Raw genomic sequence first — 23,506 nt, 5'->3', positions numbered from 1 at the left:
GTTGCCGACCATCTATCTTCACTCCCATGTTTTCCCATTCCAGTCGTCGCATGATGTTCTCGAGGGTGGCACTGAAGAGTTTTGGTGAAATGGTATCACCCTGCCGCACCCTGCCCAAAGGAGAGAAAATAGGAAAGTGCTTGCCATAGAGAGAGGCTGGGCATGGTTTGAGGGGAAACTGGGGATACTAGTAGTGGGAAATATGCACTGGTGAAGGGATGGGTGTTGGAACATTGCATGACTGAAACCCAGTCATGAACAATTTTGTAACTATCTCATGAGGATTCAATTAAAATAAAAATTATTTAACACACATACACACACACACACATGTTTGAGGCCACATCCAATGGTGCTCCAGGCTTACTCCTGGTTCCATGCCCAGGGATCACTCCTGGTTTGCACAGGGGACCATATGGAGTGTCAGGGATCAAACCCAGGTAGGCCACAGGCAAGACATGCACCATACCTGATGCACTATGTCTCCTGCCTTCTCTAAAACAAAGACAAGTGTGCCAGGGGTTGGAGTGAGCTCGATGGATTGAGTGCATGCTGTGCATGCAGGCCAAAGCTTCACGGTTCCCTGAGCAATACCACCAGCAACTCCAGAGTACAGAGCCTGTGGTAACTGAGTATCTCTAGGTGTGGGACAAAAATCAGTGGGAGAAAGAGAGAGAAAAAGTGAGAAAGAGAGAGGAGAGAGAGAGAAGAGGGGAGAGAGAGAGAAGAGAGAAAGGGAGAAGAGAGGAGGGGGGAGAGAAGGAGGAGAGAGAAGAGGAGGGAAAAAGAGGAGAGAGAAGACAGGGAGAGAGAAAGAGAAGGGAGGAGAGAAAGAGAAGGGGGGAAGAGAGAGAAAGAAAAGAGAGAAGACAGGGGAGAGAGAGAAGACAGGGGAGAGTGAGAGGGGGAGAGAGAAGAGAGAAGGAAGAGGGGGTGAGAGAAAGAAATGGAGAGGGAGAAAGAGGACAGACAAGAGAGAAAGAGAAAGAGAAGAGGGGAGGGAGAGAAAGAGAGAGAGAGAATGTGAGAAGAGAGAGCAGAGAGACAGCGCAGTGTACCCAAACTGCTCTAGAATCAGAACTATTAATGGTTTAGTGACAGGCCGTCCGAAGAAGGTCAATGGGCCATAAGGGCACAGGCCGGTCTCTGGAAGTGCAGACACCAGTGCTGACCTCTGTCCGGTCAATTCCATTCACATTCTTTAACCAGTCATCTTTCTTGGGCACTCAGGATTCTTCCAGTTTCTGGCTATTGTAAAGAGGAGCAGGGGATATTTTTCCATTTCCTCATGCCCTCTTTTATTTCCTGGAGAAGCATTTTGTAGTTTTCTTTGTACAGGTCCTTTACTTCCCTAGTTAACCTGATTCCTAGGTACTTGATTTTCTGGGGTACAATTGTGAATGCGATTGTTTTCTTTATGTCACTTTCTTCTCTTTAACTATTTGAGTATAGGAAAGCCATGAATTTTTGTGTATTGATTTTATAGCCTCCAACTTTACTATACAAGTCTATTGTTTCAAGGAGTTTCTTGGTAGAGGTTTTAGGATTCTTAAGTATAGTATCATATCATCTGCGAATAGTGAGAGCTTGATTTCTTCCTTCCCTACCTGGATGCCCTTAATATCTTTTTCTTGATTAATTGATATTGCAAGTAGTTCCAGTACTATATTGAACAGTAGTGGAGAGAGTGGGCATCTTTGTCTCGTCCCTGATCTTAGTGGGAAGATTCTCAGTTTTTCCCCATTGAGGATGATGTTTCCTGTAGGTTTGTGGTAGATGGCTTTAACTGTATTGAGGAAAGTCCCCGCTATTCCCATTTTGGTGAGGGTTTTCGTCATAAACGCTTGCTGGATCTTGTCAAATGCTTTCTCTGCATCTATTGATATGATCATATGATTTTCGTCTTTTCTTTTATTGATATGATGGATTATGTTGACGAATTTCCGAATGTTGAACCATCGTGCATCACCGTGATGAATCCCACTTGGTCATGGTGTATGATCTTTTTGATGAGTTGTTGAATTCTATTTGCTACTATTTTGTTGAGAATCTTCGTATCCGTGTTCATCAGGAATATCGATCTGAGTTTTCTTCTTCTTGTGGTGTCTTTGTTTCCTTTTGGTATTAGAGAGATATGGGCTTCATAGAAACTGTTTGGGAGAGTTTCTGTTTTTTCAATTTCCTGGAAAATCTTGAGAATAACCTACAATAGGTCCTCTTTAAATGTTTGGAAAAATTGGCTAGTGAATCCATCTGGACCTGGGCTTTTGTTATTGGGAAGAATTTTGATTACAGTTTCAATTTCCTTGATGTGAATAGGTCTATTCTGGTACACGGTATCTTCTTGATTCAGCCTTGGGGGATAATAGGAATCCAAGAATTTATTCATTTCTTCTAGGTTCTCTTGTTTCATGGCATACAGACTTTCAAAGTAGTCTCTGATGATCTTTTGAATTTCTTTGGTTTCTGTTGTGATATCCCCATTCTTAATTCTGATTCGATTTATTAGGGTTCTCTCTCTGTTTCTTTGTGAGTGTTGCTAGTTGTTTATCTCTCTTATTTATTTTCTCGAATAACCAGCTCTTGGTTTCATTGATCTTTCGAATTGGTTTTTTTTTTTTTGGTTTCTACGTCTTTGATTTCTGCTCCAAGTTTTATAGTCTCTTTCCTTCTGCGCAATTTGCGCTGCTTCTGTTGATCCTCTTCTAAGATCTTGAGCTGTGAATTCAGGTTGTTTATGTGCATCCTTTCTTCTGTCCTGAGATATGCTTGCAGAGCTATAAATTTTCCCCTTCAAACGGTTTTTGCAGCATCCCATAAGTTTTGGTAGCTCGTGTCTTCATTCTCATTTGTTTCCGAGTATCTTTTGATTTCATCATTGACTTCCCTCCTGATCCACTCGTTTTGAAGCATTGAGTTTTTTAATTTCCAGGTGTTTGATTTGGTTCTCCGTATTTGTGTGTGATTCACTCCTATTCTCAGTGCATCTTGGTCTGAAAAGATTGTTGATACTATTTCTATCTTCCTGATTCTATTTAGGTATATTTTGTGGCCTAGGACATGGTCTATTTTGGAAAATGTTCCATGCGCACTGGAGAAGAATGTGTATTCTTTCTTTTTTGGGTGCAAAGCCCTGTGCAGGTCTATACGCCCTCCCTCTTCTATTTCTTCTTTCAAAGCCAACGTTTCCTTGCTGAGTTTTGTTCTTGTTGATCTATCCAGAGGTGATGAGATGATGTTGAAATCTCCAGCTACTATTGTGTTGCTAGAAATGTCCTCCTTAAAATATGTTAGCAGTTGTTTTAAGTATTTAGCTGTTCCCTCATTAGGTGCATATACATTTAAGAGTGTGATTTCTTCCTGTTGTCCGTGTCCCTTGATGAAGAGAAAATTGCCTTCGTTGTCTCTTCTAATCTTTTTCAATGCAAAATTAATGCTATCGGATACTAGTATGGCTACCCCAGCTTTTCTGAGGGAGCTGTTTGCTTGCAGGATTGTTTTCCATCCTTTGACATTGAGTCTGTGTTTGCTCTGGCTGTTGAGATGAGTTTCTTGTAGGCAGAAGAATGTTGGGTTCTGTCTCTGAATCCATTTTGCCATTCTCTGTCTCTTAATTGGTGAATTTAGACCGTTGACATTGAGAGAGATTATTGTTATGGAGTTTTGTGTCATCTTTCTGTAAGGGTGTGTTGTGGTTGTAGGGTTTGTCTTGTCTTATAGTAGCCCCTTTAGCCCTTACTTTAGGTTTGGTTTTGAGTCTATGAAGTTCCTGAGCTTCTGTTTGTCTAGAAAATACTGTACCACTCCTTGAATTTTGAGTGAGAGTTTAGCTGGATAGAGTATTCTTGGTGAAGCATTCATTTCAGTGAGTTTTTTTTTCACTATATATTGCCACTGCCTTCGGGCTTGGAGGGTTCCCCCTGATGGAACTGCTGTGAATCTAAGGGATGCTCCTTTGTATGTGATTTTCTTCTTTGACCTTGCTGTTTGCAGTATTGTATCTCTATCAGGAGCATCAATCATTCTAACTATGATATGTCTTGGAGTGTTTTTGTTAGGGTCTCTTTTAGCTGGTACCCTTCGAGCTCCTTGAACCTGAATGGCTGCATTGTGGAGCTCTGGGAATACTTCAGCAATGATTTGTTTCACCGTGTTTTTTTCACTGGGATTGTTTCCCTGAGCTTCTGGTAGTCCAATGATTCTAATGTTGTTCCTCTTGGAATCATCTCCTAGGACTCTGATTCTCTGTAGAGCTAATTTGAGGTGCCTTGCCACTGTGTGTTGTTGCCTGTTGGCTTGGTGCAGCTGATCTTCCAGCTCACTGATTCTCTCTTCAGCTGCGGTCATTCTATTGTTGAGAGAAGAGACTGAGTTTTTCATTTCATCTACGGAATCTTTTATTCGTGACATTTCTGCTCTCATTTCCTAGCGCAATTTGTCAATTTTTTCTGTCATGTTACTGGATATCTGTCTAACTGTCTGATTGAGTTGATTGAACATTTTCCTGACTTCATATCTGAATTCTTTGTCTGAGAGGTCCCTTAGGTGAACAGTATTGACAGACTCTTCTGCATTATTTTTCTTGTTCTCCCCATGTGGTGGGGATTTGCGTTGTTTCTTCATGTTGCTGGATTTGGGACGAGATCAGTGCAGTGTGAGCAGTGAAGAGGAAAAGACTGAGTCTCAGAGGTACTTTTCTGCAGGCGTCTCTCTTTGAACACTTTAAAGATACAAAGTGCAAAAATATGGAAGACTAGTTAGAAATAAAAGTTCAATTAACAGCAATTATCTAGGTGATTTATAGATATTTTTGCCTTTCATATAATTTTCAGTATGTTCTAGCTTTTCCAATCAGTATATAAGACTTTCAGAAGATAAGGGGCGGGGGGGGGGGGGGTTAAAGGTAAAGGTAAAAGGTAAAAGCCCTCCCATTGTTCGTCAATTTTGCTCCAGTGGGCCCAGTAACGTCTCCATTGGAGACTTTGTTGTTACTGTGTTTGGCATATCGAATACGTCACGGGGAGCTTGCCAGGCTCTGCCGTGCGGGCGAGATACTCTCGGTAGCTTGCCAGGCTCTCCGAGAGGGGCGGAGGAATCGAACTCGGGTCGGCCATGTTGGTTGCCTGCAAGGCTAACGCCCTGCCGCTGTGCTAGGGGGGCGACGTTATTTTGAATAATTAAAACTATGATTTAAATCATATAAATAAATCTAAGGATTCTTAGAATAGGGTTGAGGATACACTACATGGATTAAGGTGCAAGCCTTGCATGAAAGGAAACTTGGTTTGATTCCTGACATCACAAAATCCCCCACCCATCTCCAGCTTCATCCCTGGGACCTGTAAATTCTGGTCTCGAGGCCCTTGACAACCAACAGGGTTGCCTGGCCAAACTCTCAGGGCACAAGCAGCATCCTGAAATGAACTTCATGCCCAGCTGTCCAGGAAATGCCAAGAAGGGTCCCAGATCTTCAGAGCACCATTTGGGAGGTAGTAGCAACATACGTGCCCCCATATAGCCACGAAATATCCTAAGAATGAGTTCATCAGAGAAACTTGATTTTTTCACAATACTGAGTGAGACTCATTTTAAAACAGTTAAAACAGGATAAAACCATGAACATATCATCCTGAAAGCTAAGTTGTACTCCCACTTTTTGTTCACTTTCACTCTGGCTACTGGGAGAAAATGCAGCCAGAAATGAAACACTTCTCTTCTGCTAAAACAATGCCTGGGCATCAGCATACGCACACACACACACACACACACACACACACACACACACACCCCAAATATGGGTATTATTATTTGATTATTGCTTTTTATAATTGTTAATGTTCATGTTTAGTGTGTATAAAGTTACTGTACTTCCTTCCACCACCATCAAACCCCCAAAATGGCTTAGAAATAATTAAATGGTGCCAGATCAAGTTCACCTGACACAGAGCTATATGCCTGTGAAGTCAGCCACAAACAGGACTCCAGAGTTCAGAATTATATCTTATGTGGATGCATTGCAAAGGGGTACTTATGGATTAGAAGGAGTCAGAGAAATTGAAAAGCCTCTAGAAGGATGAGAGAGTTAACTAATGCTTCATTGCAATGGTGAAGTTACACTTTTTAGAAAATGTTTAGGTGGAAGAAAGAACAGGAGCACAGCTGAGATATTGAAACAAAAGCAAATGTTCCCCTAGGATGGGGAAACTACACAATCACATTAGTAAATACAACTCAAATTAGCTGGGGCCAGAATGGCAAAATACTAAAGATGGAAAAAAACAATTAGTAACCCAAAAAGTGATTAATGCTCTACTTCAAACCCACTCACCAATCTACCACTGCTAAGGCAGTGAACTTGAAAAGGAGATGGTAAATTAGACCTTGCTCTGTGTTAAATTTTAAGTATCTGGTCATCTAACTCAGATAAATTAAGCTCCACTCTAAGAAATTGTTCAGAAATATCACCGTTTCACATGTCTACAAAATAATCCTTTGTTTAAGCAAATCTCTAATGTCTCTGTCTAGAGATCTACTATGGTGTAGTGATAACTCCACCCAGTGGATGATCCCTAGGATGTCATCTAACACATAGCCTCTCATTCAAGATAAGACAGAATCCACATCATAATAAATAATTTTGAGTTTATGGGTGTTTTTTGCTTTGTTTTTCAACATTATTCCTGGTAGTGCTTGGGGGGGCCGGGATCTGTTCAGGGATTAAACTTGAGAATCTTGCATGCACTCAGTCCATTATATTACTGATCCATAAAAATTCTTTTTGTTTGGTTTGTTTTGGGGGCCACACCTGGGAGTACTCAGGAATTACTCTCAGATATGTGCTCACATATCACTCTTGGCCAGGTTGAAGGGAACATATGGAGTGCCAGGGATCAAATCTGGTTCAGTTGCATATAAGAAAAGTGCTCAACCCGTTGTACTATTGCTCCAGCCCTACCATAATGTTTCTTTGATTAATTACATTTCAGAGTTTGTATAGATAAATAATAACCAATAAACGAGAAAACGTTAAAGGAAAAACTGATAAAATCTAGTAGAATAGAAGAGTGTTAAGTGACTCAATTGAGCTTTCATTCACCAAATACATAGTGACAGTCTGCTTCTCACTCACTAATGAGTCCAAACTGATATATCCTGTAACTTAGATATAAACAAAGTTGAAAAACTTAATAACGTGTTTCATTTAACCAAGTAACACCTTCACGAATATATCATCATTTGATAGTAAAAGATGAATCCTCAGTTTACCCTTGCCAACAAGAGGCGTGTCCACTGTTTCCCCTCACCAGCAGTTCCATTTCCCCCATTGATCTACTCCACCTCATCTGCAAGGACAAATCTTAAACATTCCTGGAGCTCCCCAGGACCATATTCTCCTGTCCTAGAATTAGGAGTCACAAGGCTAAGATAAGGAACAATACCTGAGGCAGATGATCCGAAAGATAAATCAGCATGACCACCCTGTATATTCCCTGCATTCTCTGTTACACAAAGACCTGTTTTTTCTGTAAAAGACCCACAGGCCCACACTAAGTTCTCTCCCACTCTGGGAATCTCCTATTCCTTTCTCTTCTACTTATCAATAAACTTTTCTACTTTCTAACTCTGACAATCTTTCACAGTCATGGTCCTCCCGTTGTTCATTGATTTGCTCTAGCGGGCCCAGTAACGTCTCCATCATGAGACTTGTTGTTACTGTGTTTGGCATATTGAATATGCCACGGTTAGCTTGCCAGGCTCTGTCGGGCGGGCGAGATACTCTCAGTAGCTTGCCAGGCTCTGGAGAGGGGTGGAGGAATCGAACTCCGTTGAGCCATGTTAGCTGTGGGTAAAGCAAACGCCCTACCCACTGTGCTATCACTCCAGCCTGAGAATGTTTAGTATTTAATATTTTCATTCTTGAAAATATTGAAGAACCTGGATTCGTGAATGAACATAGAAACCGTCTGCCGCCACTTCTGCTGCACCTGCATCAATAGTATTTGGGTGGGGGGTCAATTTGACCACGTCCAACAGTGCTCCTATTTTTCTGACTCTCATGGAATACATGTCGTGCTTTGGATCTGAACTGGATCTGCAGCATGAAGACAAGCACCCTACCTCCTGCTCTTTATAGTTTGGATTTTGGTTCACACCTGGCTTTGCTCAGGGATTACTCTTGGTGGACTCAGCGACCATATGGGATTCCAGGCATGGATCTCGGGTCCACAAGGACCTCGGGTCCGCATGTGCAATGGAAGATCCCTACCCATTGAACTATCTGTCCAGTCCTGAAACCTGTTGCTTTATACGATAGTGGCAAAAGTAATTAAAATACATTCTGACTTTAGAATGTAGTGCTAGAAGGGAAATTCGGCCCCCCAACCGCCGCCCCCCAATACAGGCAATTTAATATGAGTGGAAATATGTGACATTTTGGGATATCCCTGGTGAAGGTCTGAATTACTCCTGGCTCCGCATCGCCCCCTGGTGGTGCTTGGGGGATCATGTGTTGGGCTTGACGCACTGAGCGCGAGGTTCAGAGTGCGCAGGCGCAGTGCAAGTACCGCAACCTCAGCGCGAAGTCCAGTCCCGCTCCTGGCGGAGGGCGAGACGGGCTGTGTCGCTCCGGCTCCGGTCGCTCCTATCTGAGTATGGCCAGCCTCCGGTGTTTGCACATCCTGCGGGGGTCTCTGCAAGACCCCAGGCACGCGGGCGGTCGCAGGAGGGGAGCCGAGGGTGCGCCCCTGAGTGAGGAGGCGGTGCCGGGTGGAACTCAGGGGTCCCAGCGCGTCTCCCTCCTGTCCGGCTCCAGCTGGGGGTTTCCCGGTGCAGACCCCGGTCGCCCAGTGTAGACTCCAGTCACGGTGCAGATCCCGGTCACCATGCAGACGCCTGTTACTGGTGCAGACCCCGCTGCCCGTCCTCAGGCAGGCAGTGAGCAGTGGGTTGCTTCCCAGGCTACCCCGCACCTGGTGGGCGGCCTGCCCTGCTGTCACTCAGGGCTCCAATGTGCTCTCCTGCCCTGGACTCCTCCCTGTGCTCTCCTCTCCTGGGCTCCTCCCTAAGCTCCTTTCCCTGACTGTTGAAACTCCTTTTACCTTGATGTCTCCAGGAATGATCACAGATTATCGGATGTTCATGGGCTCTCCTGGTGGCTCTCTTTCGCCGTTCAGTGCTCTTGAACCGCTTCCCCACCTGGGATGACCTTTGCCTGAGGCCGACAGAGGAGAAATGAGGGCCAAGCTTGTCGATTATCAGTTGCCTTATTCCATCTCTTCTCTCCCAAACTCTATCCACCACTCTCTCCCCCCACTGGCCATGACTCTCTCCTGAATTTGCCCGCAACTCTCTCCAACCTCTCTTTAACACACTCCACAATTCTCTCTCCAACCCTTGCTCCTAACTCTGTCTCTTGCTCTGCCCACATCTCCAACTCTGCCTCTCTCCGACTCTACCTCTCTTTCTTTTTGCACCAACTCTCTGCAGCCACCATTTTTACCACCTCTTCTCCAACCAAGCCTCCCAAACCGTGCCTCCCCCCACCCAGGTACAATCAACATGTTTTTCACACCTTTTTGACCACCTGCAGCCCACCAGGGAAAAACAGCAATTAAGGTGTGTTTCTCCTCTCCTTAGACCAGAAAGTTAATTAACATCTTAATTCAACTTCCTAATAATTGCCATTCGGTATGGAAACAAGAATCGACACAATTAGGCTTGTAGGACAACTCTCCTGGGGACATCTCACCACAGACTCAGACTACAGTGCTCAGGGTGGATCAATCATGCCTAACCCCAGCAGGACCCAAATCTAGTTATTACTTTTGGATCATGACAGAATTTGTCCATGACCATGTTCTTAACTTATAGTTTAGTATTAGGCAACTTTGGCCAGGCCCATTTTGATGCCAGGGTAGCTCACCACTTGCCCTGGTTCCATGCACTCCCTCATTGGGGCCCTGATTTGGGGGATCTAGGCAGTAAGGGCAACTGAGGCTTAAGTTGAGAGAGCAGATGTCTAGGAGGTAATATTATCTGGGGTCAATCAACTCCCAAATTACAAAAGCATGTTTTTTTAACTGTCTTCCTGTGTCCATACAAAAAGCCATTGCTCTGAGGTAGCTAACTATGCAAAGGACATTAAGAGAGAAAAACAATATTTACAAGTCAGCAGAGTCTGATCAGGAGGCAAAGGTAATTGACAGGTTAAGGGAGCAATCAACAACCCCAAGCTCCCTGTGGCTGGGAAGGAAAGGCAAACCAATGTTCTCCTACAGGAGACAAATTGGGGGCATTGGTTGTCGGAAATGTGCACTGATGAAGGGATGGGTGTGGAACATTGTATGACTGAAACCAAATCATAAACAGCTTTGTACCTATATATAATGGTGATCCAATAAAAAAAGAATAAAACAATGTGAATTGGCGTAGGGTAAGGTTCTGTAAAGTAAGTATTGATTTGACTATGTTTAAATTTGAAAAGAGAAAATAATACATAGGGCAATTGTTCATCTGAGGACAACAGGTAAGTTTAGGCCAAGTATTTGGTATGGGATATTAAAACAATGTGAATTAGCACGTGGTTGGGGTTATTAGAGAAAGAGTGTTGGTTCATTTGAGGCTAATTAGGCAGAGCCTTTGGTGTGGGTTACTAAAAGAATGTGGATTTCATATAGGTTTGGGTTTGGATTAAAGTTTTGTTTAATGAGGTTTTGACTGCTTTTAAAACTGAAAATGAAGTAAAGTCTAGGGAGATTTTTCGGTTGAGGCTAATAGGTAAGTTTATGCCCAGCCTTTAGGTTGGGGATTATAAGAATGTGGCTTTGCTGTTTTTGGTTTACTGTTATTAGGGTTTGGGTTCTGTTAGAGTAAGGATATAGACTGAGCTACTTTTACAAGTACAAGCACTGTACCACTATCCTCCAGTTGTTCTTCGCTCGAGAGGGCACAAGTAATATCTCCATTGTGAGACTTTTTACTGTTTTGGGAAAATAGAATACGCCATGGGTAGCTTGCCAAGCTCTGCCATACGGGTAGGATACTCTCAGTAGCTTCCTGGGCTCTTTGAGAGGGACGGAGGAATCGAACCTGGGTCAGCCACATGCAAGGCAAACGCCCTATCTACTGTGCTATCACTCCACCCACAAGTACTTGATGAGAGTAAAGTATAGGGAGATTGTTCGCTTAAGGCTAATAGATAAGGTTAGGTCAAGCCTTTGGTTAGGCTTATGACTAGTGTTCTGTTATAGTGAAGGTATAGGTTTGGCTATGTTTAATGTTGAAAATTGAAGTTAAGTAGGTGGCGATTATTCAGTTGAGACTATTAGGAAAGATTAGATTAAACCATTGGTATGGGCTGTTAAAAGGATTTCCTAAAAATAATTGGACAAAACAGCTTTGAGTTATGGAGCTTCTCAAGAATATACAAAGATATGACAGTAGAGAAACAAAAACTTGCCACTATGTCTTGGAGTTTCTGGAGAGATGGTAGAGCAGAAACACTGATCTGGGTTCAGTCGCCAGAACCCCATCTGGTCTCACCAGGAGTAAGCCCTGAACAGAAACCAGTGTGGCCCCTCCAAAATGAAAGAGCAAAAGCAAAATATGTCTTGGTCTGAAGGTGAATTTCATGACAGGGATTCTGAAGATAGAATGTAGTTTACAGTTGAAGGGATATTTTCCTCACCAGATCAATTAATTCTGTTCAAACTTCTTTCATTGTGATCTTCTTCAGCATGAAATAGCCAGATCTGAGTTAGCCCCTTAATTTATATCTGACAATGGAGGATAAAAAATGTATAAAAAAGGAACATTAAACCGCCTCAGCAAAACCCCTTTGGAGCAAAACCCCTTTGGATACAGACTGTGAAATAAGCATAGATCACCTGACTGTAATCAATGCAGAATTATTAGTGTGGATAAGATACCTTGAAACTAGGATTTTGATGGACCCCCTTTTCCGGAATCTCTAGCCCTGTGGCGTCTCCTGTCCTGTGTGCACACACATCTCTCTTCGAGAGCCAACAGGATTTAGGATGCTGTCTGAAGTATAAAACAGCAGAAGGAACTGTTTATTTTAAATACCTAAGTGGAGGCCTGAAGAAAGAGTATAGCACGCAGGACACTTACCGTGCTCATGGTGAACCCAGGCTCAACTTCAGGTATCCTATGTGGCTCCCTGAGCACTGTCAGGAGTGATCTCTGAGCCAGGACTAAGCTCTGAGCACAACTGAGTGTGACTCCAAAAGAAAACAAACAGGAAGAAATTTCCATTTGTGTGAGAAGTTGAAACTGCACTCAAGACAAGGCTTTCATTCTTGGTGGGTCCTGGCTTGAGCCACTTCTTCTGGGGTCTCTTGAGAAACTGTGTTCTAAATCAGGCAGGTGATGGGGCTGCTTCCAGGGGGAAGTTCCCTCACAGCCCTGAGTAGGCATGCTCCAGCAGGCTGAATCATCAGTGTTTAAAGGTGTGTGCTTGGTGAGGAAGGGCTCTCTGCAAGGAGGCAGCAAAGACCTTCTGAGGAAATAAAGAATCCTAATATAATCATGTAAGTAAAAACATCAACGGCTAAGACCCAGAGACTATAAAAACCCAGCTCCCGGAAGGGCGTGGCCACTAATCTTATTATCTCGTTCTTACTTTGGAGAACCAGGCAGGCTACTGAGGGTGTCTTGCTCACATGGTAGAGTCTGGCAAACTTCCCGTGTCATACTCAATATGCCAAATACCAGAAAAAATGATAGGTCTCATTCTCCTACCCCTGAAAGAGCACTGAATATGGATGGCTCTTTTAAAATCTCAGGGCTAGAAAGGAGACAGTACTGGTGCCTGCTCAAGGCAATCGACAAACAACAGGCTGATGGTGATCGTGATCGTGATGGTCCTGGTACCTGTAGAACCGGTGTCTGAAAGCCATTCTTTATTTTCAGTGACAAGATATTTGAAACTCAGGATCTTATAGATTCCCAGGGAATTAGACTACTACATAGTTTTTCAAAACTACTTACAACTCTAATAATTGAGAAACCGTAGGAAAACAACTCTTCAGTGTTAAATATTTTAATTATTTGCACTTATTACTACTAATGAGGGCTGGAGCCATAGCAAAGCGGGTACGGTGTTTGCCTTGCATGAGGGCGACCTAGGTTCGATTCCTCTGCCCCTCTAGGAGAGCCTGGCAAACTACCGAGAGTATCTCGCCTGCAGGGCATAGCCTGGCAAGCTACCCGTGATGTATTCAATATGCCAAAAACAGTAACAACAAGCCTCAGAATTTGTTGTGAGACATTACTAGTGCCCGCTCAAGCAAATCGATGAACAACGGGAGGACAGTGCTAAAGTGCTACTATTGAAGAAAAGTTAAGCATAAAATGTGTTTCTTAAAATATTTAGTGAATTTAAATTTATATAAAATTACATTGTAGAAAGGGAAGGGACAGACTAGACATGACAAAAATCAGTGGCAGAGGTGTTTGGACACATTAGTGGAGATGGAAGTGAATAACATATACTCCCAAAGCAGAAATATTAAGACAATTTGGGGGCAGTTGAGTCACACCCAGAAGTGCTTGGGCTCCTCTTGGCTCTGTACTGAGGAGTCACTCTTGAATGCTCCAGTGAATGTACACTGTGCTGGGAACCAAGCCTGTGAGTTTACCCTTCACTGCCTGGGAGACATCTGGGGCCTCCTGGGGCCTTATTGCCTCCGAAGGTGCCTGTCTGCTGCCCCATACAGGACTGCCCCTCTGCGGGTTCTGCGCCTGGACAGAGGCCCGAGGCACCTCAGCTATGTTCCCCAGGAAGGCTATGTTGGCTGCTGGGCCTGCAAGAGGACAGGACACCCCCTGGCAGTGGTGCTGGGCTGGGCGTGTGTCTGGCAGCACATGGCCTTTGCACCCCTCAGTATGCATGTGCAACCACTGGACTGGTTCCTCTCTTGGGGTTGGGGAGACTACCCATATGAAGCTCAGGAGATCTGGGGTCTCCATGAGTAATTCTTTATATTTCTAAAACATTTGGTACCATGATTTCTAATGCTATTGCGATAGGGTTCCATCGACAAAGTGTCCCTCTAGCAGACCAGCACCAGAGCATCCACTGCCCACTGCTCACTGTTCACTGCTAAAGTTATAGGGGACCATGGACACAGTGTCCTACACACCAGACCAGAGCGCCTGTCTGTCTGTCTGTCTGTCTGTCTCCCCCCACCCCATCTCATTTCCCTTTTAGGCAGTATGGTTTGCAATACTGTTACTGAAAGGGTATCATGCGTATCCCTTTACCTCCTTTCAGCACTGCCCACTGCTACAATGGTAGCGGTCCATGGACAAAGTGTCCCTCCACCACACCAGCACCAGAGGGCCCACTTCCCACCCCAGCCATGGCTCCAGTCCCCTCTCCCCAGCCAGTTCCTCTCCACCAGATTCTCTTCCCCTGCCACTCAGGATACTCCACTCTGTAAGTCAGTTCTTAGTTTTTATAGTGTCTGGCATTTATTATCTCCTTATTATGTCTCTTTATGTGCCACATATGAGGATAGATCTATGCACACCTATGTAAACTTCATCAGTGGCGAGATTACAGATGTCGAGGAATTGACCGCAGGGTGATGGGGGCAGAATGGAGACACAACTGGGTGTGGGGATTGAAGAAACAAAGGGTGAGGAGGAGGAGACCCAAAGAAGGTAGACAGAGGGAAGGCAGTAGTAGACCAGACACTGTTCCTGCGCATCTGTTCTTCGCAAGGAAAGAGTGTTGTGAAGACTGAGGTGGAGAGCCTTTGTGCACCCAGAGCAGACCACAGCAGTGGGGCACTGTGTAGGCGTGGAGAGATGAAGATGCAGGGGTGAGGGGAGCGGAGAGGAGGACATGAACATCACTGACTGCCATCCCACTGCTCTGTGTTCTCAAGAAGAGGCAGCGAGCTCTCCAGATGAAAGGGAGAGGAGGAAGTGGATGTGCCTCTTTTCTAAATGGAATCACCATGAGATACCGTTACAAAACTTTCATATTTGAGTTTCAGTCATACAATGATCGAACACCCATCCCTCCAGCAGTGCACATTTTCCACTACCAATGTTCCCATTATTCCCCGAGCCTAGCCTCCCCGTGCCTCTTTGGCAGACAATTTCCCCCATACTCTCTCTCTAGTTCTGGGCATTATGGTTTAAAATATAAATACTGAGAGGCTATCACATTCGGTCCTTTATCTACTTTCAGCATCCTGGTCGACCTCTCCAACCATCATTGACCTACTGATCCCTCCTCTATTCCAATTGCCTTCTCCCCCAGCTCACAAGGCAGGTTTCCAACTGTGGAGCAAACCTTCCTGGCCCTTGTGTCTACTCTCCTTGGGTGTCAGTCTTGACGGAGCCCAGAACCTGAATAAGATGGTGCAAACAATGTGACAATGTATGCATCCCCATCCCTGCAACAAGGGACACATACTTATCATGGCAAAGGGACTCCAAGATGGAATTGAGGACCGGGAAATTGGAGATGTTCCTGGATCATGTCAGTAGGTCCTATATCATCACAGGGTCCTTCACCTGAAGGAGGCAGGAGACTTAAGGTGAGAGAACAGATGCGGTGACAGAGGAAGACTCAGATTTGTTCCCTGAGTATGCTAGAAGGGGTACTGGGCCAGGAATGGGGGCAGCATCTGGAAACGGGAATAGCCAAAGCGACCATGTGCCTTACACCATCCAAAGGAACCAGAGGCTGCACCTCGATTTCAGATGTTCACTTCCAGCGACATCATAATGCATTTCCTGTGGCTGGAGCGATAGTATAGCGGGTAGGGCATTTGCCGGGCATGTTGCCAATCCGGGTTTGATTCCCACATCCCATATGGTCCCCGGAACACTGCCAGGAGTAATTCCTGAGTGCATGAGCCAGGAGTAACCCCTGTTCATCACTGGGTGTGACCCAAACATCATAACACAGTTACACTATGTTAGTCACCTACTTTGAGGTGAGCTGTCACAGCTTCCCTGGTGCTTGAGAGCTGGGCTAATCTTGGAGAGTGTGAATGTGCCAATCATCCTTTTCCCTAAAAATCCCACCAGGAGTCCTTGTAGCCTCCAACTCACTACCAGTCTCCGGCTCTCAAAGGACAGAGGATGTTTTCGGCATTTCAGTTACCCCCACCTCACTCTGCCACTCTCTAGCATTCCCAAAGAACAAGGTTTCTCAGCCCAGCTGAGCATCAGCACTGCCTCCGCCCCCTACCCACCAGCAAGAAAAGCCTCCTCCTGTTTCCCTATGCTTCCTAACTTATCTTATTTTGTTCATCTCTCTCCCATAAATAAATACCCAACCCTGTTATTACACACAAAAAATGTCAAATTCCCCCACCAATGCATGCAATACACAGAGCAGAACCAATCACCAGCACAACTCCCCTTTCAAGATCCATTCATTCTCCATGAGTCAGTTTTCTCCCGTCCTTCCAGATCAGCAGTCACCCTTCCGTTGGCCTCTCTCTCCTCGTGTACATTCACTCACACACCCTCCTATCCCTTGGTTATCCATTCACCTTTGTCCATCTATCCATCCATTCTCCCATCATTCTCATAGAAATCCCCAATCAGCCAATATATCTTCCCTTTCCATTGATCTGCCACCATCCAATGACAGACCCAACCATCTTTCCTGTTACCCTCCCACCTGGATTCCAGTATCATCTGCCATCGCATTAATACCTTTAGACAGCAAAAGTACAGGAGAATATATTTAGTTAAGAGATAAAAAGGTAAGCAAAATAAAAAGAATTATTTTAGAGCTAAACCTAGAAAGTAATGTGAAGAAAATTCAGTAGGGAGATGAAATTATAGGGAGAATATATTTAGCTGATACCAAAATTCAAGCCCCTCAGGAAAGGAGGAAAATGATGAACTCAAATGAAAAATGCACTATTTCATGAATAAACAACAACTCAGGAACTTCATAGACTCAAAACCAATCTCAAAAGAAGGACTAAAGGGGCTACTGTAAGACAAGACAAATCCCTACAAGCACAACAAACCTCTACAGAAAGATGGCACAAAACCCCATACAATAATCTCTCTCAATGTAAATCAAGAGGCACAGAGTGACAAAATGAATTAAAAACCTGAACCAAACATTCTGCTACCTACAGGAAACATATCTGAACAGCCAGTGCAAACATAGCCTCAAAGTCAAAAGAATCCAGGGTGGCCTTACTAATATCCAACAACAAAGATTTTAGGCTGAAAAAGATTATAGGGGACAACAAAGGCCATTTTTTAATAATCAAGGAATATGTACAGCAGGAAGAAAATCACGCTCCTAAACATATATGCATCCAATGAGGGACCACAAAAACACTTAAAACAACTTCTAAGAAACTTTAAGTAGGATATTGGTAACAAAACAATAGTAGCTAGAGAACTGAACACCATCTTATCACCTCTGGATAGATCAACAAGATTAAAACTCAGAAGGAAGACATAGAAGAATGCCTTTGGAGGAAGAATGGCTTTGAAGAATGGCTTTGAAGGAAGAACTGGAAGAGAGAGAGAGCTAATAGATGTATACAGGCCTTTCCATCCCCCAAAATGTGAATACACATTCTTTTCTGCAAATGTGCACATGGAACATTTTCCAAGATAGACTATGTGCTGGGTTCCAAAACATACCTCAATAGAATCAGGAAGATAGAAATTGTATCCACTAACTTTTCAGATCATGATGCATTGAAGTCTTACAGCAAACCCTCATAAAGTTGTGTGGACACTAAATCATATAGAGCATGGGGCTGGGAGAACTGTCTGGAGATATTGCCTGGACATAAGGATCTTGGGTCAGAGAGATTGTTGGGACAAAGAGCTGAGCATATGTTCAGCTTGCGGGAGTAAAGGTCACTATCTGACACTGCAGGTCCCCTTGAAGCTAAAGGAGTGAAACCCTCACCTCCAGAGTCAAAAATTTCCTGAAATTTCTGAGAAATGGCCCAAACACACAGAGAAACACATACAGAGAAATGTTGTCTATAAAATCATAAAACACACAGAAGAAAAGTTAGGGGGTATATTCTGGGATTTCAACATCAGGGATACATTCAGACACATCTCCAATGGGGAGGGAAAAGCAATCAAGAATACATGAATGTTGTGAGTTTCCAAATAAAGGAGTGGGCACACATGTGGGACTCAAGTGTTTGGTGGACGAGAGCCACCATTCAGGCTAGATGACAGCAAGAGATGGACAAAGGATTGCGGGAACAGGGGAACTAGGCCCCAGACTTCTCAGTAGCCAGTTTATTTCTCTCTCCTCCCCAATGTAGTCTGATCTCTCTCCTTACTGCAGAACCATCGTTGTACTTTTGCTCATAGTCTCAGTCATCATAGTTCCATCATCGTCGTCTCCTTATAGATCTCAAAGTCTTCTACTTCCAGTCATCGTCCTTGGATTCCTTGTCATCCTCCTAGACCCCTCTTTCCCCTTACAGTATAGTAATATAGAAATCATGAAGGGTGTGGGTACACATAGGTGGGGTTGAACAATATCAGAATATCAAACAGAGATAAAGCTAGTCATTCAGGGGAAGTTCTAGGAGATTAACTCAAGGACAAAATCTCATCTGAGGGTTCAGCACTCCAGATAACTAGGAGCACTAGGAGATCTGTACAAGGGTGGGATTGCATTTAGAGTGTATTGCTTTCTCCTTTCCTCAGCTAGTAAGTAATCCATTTAAACAACCATAGTAACTTCTTATAAAATTTCTAGTCATTTTTGTATGAACACAGTAAGAACTATATTAAGCTTAAAGGTTGGATCTTCCTGGGACATCTTGCTATATATTCCAAACCACAGTCCTCAGGCCAGTTTAGTTGATCCTAACCTCAGCAGGGTCCTTATTCAGTAACTTCTTCTTGGGTCATGACAGAGTCTGTTCCATGATGATGCTCTTAACTTATTATACTTCATACACTTAGCTTGTCTCTTTCCAATGCCAGGGTAGTTTTCAGCTTACCCTGGGCCCATCCAGTCCCTTCGTCAGGATCCTGCTTTTGGAGAGCTAGGAACCAAGCAAAACTGAGGCTTAAGTCAAGTAAATATGGATGACCAGGAGTAAATATTATTTTGGAGCCAATTAACTTCCTTGTTACAAAGCATAGCCATCAACTGTCTTTCTGTGTCTATACAAAATGGACATTGCTAAATAATCCTTGCAAATGACATGAAGGAAAGTGAAAAGTAATAGAGAATTATTGGTGCTTGATGGAATTGGGTATTCTTCAGGGGCACTGTTGTGGGAGCAGCTCAAAAAACCTAAGCTCTCTGCAGGAGGAGCAAGGACACCCAATGTTATCCAATAGAATGGGACAACATAAAACTAAAACGCATTTACAAAGAAAAGGAAACTACAATGGAAACAAATAAACAAACAAACAAATAAAAGCAACTGAGCAATAGGCAAAAGCTATTTGATCATCATGCCTAACGAAGGATTAATACCCAGAATATATTAACTCATATAACCAAAAAACAGAAAAAAATACAATAAAATTATTCAAAAGACATAAACAGACACTTCCTCAAAGATGGTGCACAGACACATTAAAAAATTCAAAATTACTTATAACTAGGGAAATGGCTCATAGTTGGGAAAATGGTTCAAGAAGAAATGATTGTTGGCAAGGATGTGGAGAAAAGGGCTCTGGTACTGGGAATGAAATTAGTGTAGTTGCTAGGGATAACGACATGCAGTCCTTAAAAATTTAATACAGAAATTCCATATGATTCTAAAGTACCACTACTAATTAGTTATCCAAGGACGATTAACAGATTTTGCTCAAATGTAGAAGATGATTACTAAGGCAAGCAATCACGAAGAAATGACAACTTGCAGACCCAGTGAAAACAAAGAAGCTTCCATAGAGAAAGGAGAAGGGGAGAGGAAGTAATGGGCAGAAGGATGTTTGTGATGTCGGGCTGGTATGGGAGCACTGGAGGTGAGGCCACCTGGTCACAGCTAAGCCAATAAAAGTCAGAAGCTGATTGTCTGAAATTTTATAGTCTGACTAATGACAAGTCTGTGGCATGGTCCTGGACCTCAAACAAACGCAGTATAAGATTGTATGACTGAGTGAGAGTATGAGTGTGTCTGCGAGCATGTGCGTGTGTGTGTGTGTGTGTGTGTGTGTGTGTGTATGTGCATGTATAGTTGGGGGCTGGTTACGAGGAAGGAAGTGTTCCTGCCACTGATTCAGGCAAGAATCTGGAATGCTTTTGTACCCCATTTCCGTAAAATATGGTCTGTCTGAAATGCATGTAGCACCTTTGAAGAGAAGCAGTGTACCAAATAAAGGCAGTTGGGGAGCTGGAGCAATAGCACAGCAGGTAAGGCGTTTGTCTAGCATGCCACCAACCCACGTTCGATTCCCAGAATCCCACATGGTCCCGCGAGCATCCCCAGAAAAAATTCCTGAGTGCTGAGCCAGTAGCAACCCCCTGAGCATTGCTGGGTGAGACCGAAAGAGAAAAAGACAGACAGACAGACAGAAAAAAAGATAGATAAATATAAAGACAACACAGTCCACGTTCCTCCGGTTGTTCATCGATTTGCTCGAGAGGGCCCAGTAACGCCTTCATTGTGAGACTTGTTACTGTGTTTGGCATATCGAATACGTCACAGGAAGCTTGCCAGGCTTTGCCATGCGGGTTAGATACTCTCGGTAGCTTGCCGGGCTATCCGAGAGGGGCAGAGGAATCGAACTCAGGTTGGCCATATTGCCTGCGTGCAAGGCAAATGCCCTACCTGCTGTGCTATCGCTCCAGCCCATAAAGATATAAAGATATAAAAATATAAAGTTAAAGATATAATTCAAAATAATGGTGGCGGGAAGTTTCATGGTGGTGGGATTGGTGTTGAAATATTTAAGGTAATAAATTATTGTGAAAAACTTTATAAATATAAAAAATTAAAAGGCAAATAAATATTTCCTTTTCCATAATCATTATGCATCAATATTTCACTAAAGTATAAACACACTTCTCTGAACAAGTTCATGTTTATACAAATTTTTATACTTCTCCTCATTTTACTGGAAACCTCCACAAAGTTTTGCCCTGTATTCACCCTATTACTCCATTCACCTGACAAATCCAAGAGGCAGATAGGAGACACAGGTGAGGAGAAGAACAAAACTTAGGTGATGGAACTGAGATGATTTTAGGTCCTGATCGTTCTTCCCCGAGGTTTTCCAAGAGCTTTTTTCTTACTTTTACATGTTCCTTCTATGGCCATGGAAAAATTAAGGTATTATACAGTAGAAAGAGGAACACTCAGACAAATTGAGTTGACAAAGTCATGTCTGATCTACATCAAATTGAAATATTAGAACCAAGGGGCTAGAAGAGAACGGAAGTGTGAAATACATGCTTCTCACAAAATCGTTGCTAGTTATATCTCTGGCATGACATGTTCCTCGAGCATCAAGATAAAGCCCTACAGGTGCTTGAGCACAACCAGATGTGTCCTAGAGGTTTCCCCAGAATCACTGAGGTGGCTTGGTTAACCCTGTCACTGCAGAACCTAACAACACTGCATCCTCAAACTGAGAAGGTGGACCATACATCACTGAGAGGAGTTCTCAGGCCACCTAAACAGCATTTTTGAGAAACCCTACATCAATTCACTTATTAGTTAAGTTTTTACACCCAAGACAGAGAAACATTGATTTCCAGATTCCTGACACCCAAAAGTAAAGGACCCAGAATTTCAGTGTCTTCGACCTCAGTAACTTGAAGCTTTCAGAAGGACACATTTTTCACAAGGGGAAGGAGAAGAGTCCAGTTCTCAGGAAATAAGGCACAGAGGCACAAGGTCCATAGGCCTCCACGCTAACTAGAGATTTTGATGAGCTAGAATCCTAGTCCCTGTCTCCCATCCGCACCCACACCATAACCACTCACTCTCCTCAGTGAGCTTTCCGCAGGCATTTATCAAACAAGATGTGCCAAGAAGCAGCTGCATGCCAGGGGTTGTAAGGCAGTCAGGGATGATATAGGAGCTGAAGTTCACAGGTTGGTGCAGTTGTAACACCGCTGCAAGATGGTGGAGCTTCTAAAAGTCTGGATGGATGATAATGTAGCTCACAGCCACCCTCCTGGCCTATTGGGTGTTCTGGTAGAGCTGGGTACTTCCCCCAAACACCCAGTAATCCTCAGGGGCATGAGACTTCCTGCAGGAGGGAAGGTGACAGTCATCATTCATCTTCTGCATATGGCAGCTTGCACATCTCCACCATCATCTGACCCCCAGCTCTGCCTTGTCTGCACCACCGCACAGAACTCTCCCTATCTGTCAGACCGTCTCTCTAGCAATCGGGGCGGTTTTAATCACAACTCAGCACACACCCGCTATCGGAAAGGATCACAGAGGGCTGCAGGTCCCATGGGGCTGGACAATCCTGATCTTCCTTGGGCACATGCAGAGCGCCCTGGCTCCATCTTGGCTCTTGACCCGCCTTATGACCAATCTGCTCTCGCACCACTCCTTTCTCTCACTTGGTACTCACCTGTTTTGAAACTGCACAAAATCATTGGTCAAAGGAGACCATGCGTGCAGGATGTCCTGTGTTCTGACCATGAGGGATGAAACATTCCACCTTCCCACTCACTCACCTGGAAATTCGTCCCCACACAGCCGGTGACCAAATTCTCGCATCCACAAACTGACCCATGCTCACTGGAGCCTGCCCATCTGAGTTCTCCACTCCAATGGTGTCAGCTCTGCTCACCCACAGGGGTACTTCTGCTCTGACTAAATGGAGACACAGTGGGGTGGGTCAAGCCAACCTAATCCACAGTGGGTCTCCAGTGGGACACAGCACAAAGCAGATGCTTGTGGTCCTCTGTATGCACCAAAGATCCAACTCCTGGTTACTGCCAAGCGCAAACCACTGGGAACACCCAACCGGACCCAGGACAGAGAGCAGCTCTGTTCTTCTTCAAGGTCAGGGACTCCATATCTAGTGTCCATGCAGCTGACCAATACACATGTGGTGATCAGAGACCCCAGGCCAGAGACGTACAGAACACCTGCATCTGCCACTGCATCCCAGGTTCCAGCCTCCCTCTGACAACCAGGATTGCAGGGACATTGAGAGAAACCGTGGTGTGAGGTGACACAGAGCCAGATGACATTGCACCTGGGAGGCAGGATGAACACTGCCATCTCGGGGGCAGACCTGTGTCGGGGAAAGGCACAGGGATGAGGGTAGAAGATGAGCAAAATCAGGTGAGGAGAGAGGACAATACAGGAGAGGACAGGTCACAGGCAAAATCACTTGGACTAGAAGGACACAGATTGTCCCAGCACACAGCCTTGAGGACGCAGGGGCTCTAATCTTTTAACCCTCTCCCCCTGCCAGCCTGGCTGCTAGGACCTGAGAAACAACTCACTTTGTAAAGCAGTGGGCGGTAGAGAACACCCAGTGGGAATGAATGAGCATAGCTCCACAGGGATGAATGCTC

Source organism: Sorex fumeus, unplaced genomic scaffold, assembly GCF_029834395.1.
Source record: "Sorex fumeus unplaced genomic scaffold, SorFum_2.1 ptg000071l, whole genome shotgun sequence".
NCBI lineage: Eukaryota > Metazoa > Chordata > Mammalia > Eulipotyphla > Soricidae > Sorex > Sorex fumeus.
Note: the sequence above shows the minus strand (reverse complement) of the source record.